The sequence below is a fragment of the Oryctolagus cuniculus genome, chromosome 13, assembly GCF_964237555.1.
Source record: "Oryctolagus cuniculus chromosome 13, mOryCun1.1, whole genome shotgun sequence".
Classification (NCBI taxonomy): Eukaryota; Metazoa; Chordata; class Mammalia; order Lagomorpha; family Leporidae; genus Oryctolagus; species Oryctolagus cuniculus.
The window spans coordinates 74901624-74904140 of NC_091444.1; the positions used below are offsets into that span (position 1 = coordinate 74901624).

General features: G+C 42.9%; 1 pseudogene; it reads left to right on the top strand.

Annotated features, from left to right (window-relative positions):
• Positions 1-1034: 1034 nt before the first annotated feature.
• Positions 1035-1987, top strand: LOC100355884 (voltage-dependent anion-selective channel protein 2-like; annotated as a pseudogene).
• The last annotated feature ends 530 nt before the right edge of the window (positions 1988-2517 follow it).

Genomic DNA, 2517 nt, shown 5'->3' on the forward strand with positions numbered 1-2517 from the left:
GGTTGAAAGCAAAAGAGTCTGAGTGACGTACCGCGTTTCATCACCACTTTCATCAACTTTTGAGCAAGAGCAGTGAGCAGTCAAACCAGGGAAGCGATGACGCAGCCTTCCCCAGCACAAAGCGTGAGATACCAATCTGCCAGCATGTTCAGAAAGCACTGAGGGACAGGAGAGCCTCAGGTTAGAATCAGCCTGTCCCCTGCAAGACTTCTTGCTCCAGGCAAGACCCAAGAGACTTCCAGACTCCATCAAGAACTCAGAGGCCTGTTGCATAACATTGTTCTGCCAGGAGGGAGAAATTCCTTTTAGACTCCTGCAAGAGATCAACATGATGTGCCCTAAAGCACGAAATGTGATTATCCCTTATCGTCAGATTAGTTTACCAAGCAAGCTACACTTGTTATCAGTAACTAGTCAGTCATTTTTTGTCCTGCTCTCAAAATATCACAGGCCCTGGTTAACCACATAGGAAAGACAGAGCAATCATTCAGGTTTAATTCAGTCATCCAACATTTTTCTTGAGACCTTACCTACAGTCTAGGCGCTATGGCAAGGCAAACTCACAGACTCCCTCATGGAAAAATCCATGTGCCCGCTAGAAGAGAATAGTTGGAAAAGGAAATATCGATCATGAAACATACATAAAATCATGAAACATACATAAAGTCATGAAACATACATAAAAACTATATCCTGAACCTTCCAGATGATTTCTTAAAGACAAAAACTGATGTCCTACTAACGTGTGGGACCTGGCTTGTCCCAGAAAATTTACACATCAAGACTGTGGATATTTTAGGGTTTATTGTATGTGCTTGTGTGTGTGTGTGTGTGTTGGAGATAGAAAGAGAGTATTAATGATGCAAGTTAGCATTGTCAATACCTTAAAAGAGGTCTAGCTCGTTCACTTCTCCTCCAGCTGTGGGAGCTGCAGGCTGACCCTAAGAGAGCCCAGCCACCTCAGCTGTGAGCCTAGTGGAGGCAGCAACCCCCCAGAGAAGGCCAGCAGATCATCTCTTTCCACTGCTCACCTCTTCCTGCCACCTCGCCGTGGCAACCTGCACACAGACCCACCCACTGCCCATGTGTATTCCGCCAGCACATGTTGACCTTGGCAAAGCTACCAGAGATATTTTCCACAAAAGATTCGGTGTGGGGTTGGTGAAACCAGATGTGAAAACAAAATCATGTGGTAGTGTGGAATTCTCAACATCTGGCTCATTGAATACAGACTGGTGAAGTTACTGGGACCTTGGAGACCAAATATAAATGGTGTGAGTACGGTCTGACCGTCACAGGGACACAGATCACTGATCATACTCTGGGAACAGAAATCGCAATTGAAGACCAGATTTGTCAAGGCTTGAAACTGATGTTTGATACTACCTTCTCACCAAACACGGGGAAAGAAAAGTGGTGATATTAAGTCCTCCTACAAGAGGACACCTTCTACAAGTAGAAACCTTGGTTGTGATGCTGACTTGCAGAAACCTTGGTTGTGATATTGACTTTGAGTTTGTTGTGATGTTGACTTTGAGTTTGCTGCAATCTGTGGTTCAGCTGTCTTGAGTTAGGAGGGCTGGCTTACTGGGAACCAGATGGCCTTTGACAGTGCCAAGTCAGAGCTGACAAAGGTTTCCTTTGCTGTGGGCTACAGGACTAGGGGCATCCAGCTACACACTAGTGTCAATGATGGGTCAGAATTTGGAGGATCGATTTATCAGAGAGTATGTGAAGATCTTGACACTTCAGTAAGCCTTGCTTGGACATCAGGTATCAACTGTCCTTGTTTTGGCCTTGCAGCTCAAATATCAGTTGGATCTCACTGCTTCCATTTTTACAAGTCAACAGCTCTAGTTTCATTGGAGTGGGCTAGACTCAGACTCTGAGGCCTGGAGTGAAGCTTAAACCATCTACTCTGGTACTCAGGAAGAGCATCAGTGCTGGAGGCCACAAACTTGGGCTTGCCCTGGAATTGGAGGCTTAATGCAGCTGAAAACAACCTCTGGGAACGGGTAGCTGAAGATGTGGCCTCAAAATAATTCCGTTGTGACCATTAGGCTTTTTCCTCCCTAGGAAGGTTATTGAAATAAAGGATGATCTAAACAAGAGCTATATTTTAAATATTTGGACATTACTTGTAAGCTGGTTTCTAGTTGAATTGGCACTTTCTCTAGTTACCAGCACTGCAGTCATACAGTCACATATACATTATTTAAATATATTTAACTGTTAAATGCACTGCCCACTAATAGTGAAAGAGACCTTTATAAAAACCATGCAAAATTGTTTGTTTTTATATTCCTTTTTAACATTGAGTATTGCCATTGAATGAGATGGATCAGTAGATGTTTTAAGAGGAGGTTAAAATTTTTACATTAAGTTCAACCATCATTAGAATGACTTTTGGTATCCCTGAATGTTACAAATTATGAGTAAAACAAGTGTACATTAAAAAGGAAAAAGGTCTAGATGAACCTCAGTGAAAGCCTACCAGTAAGGAGCTGACATTAAAAT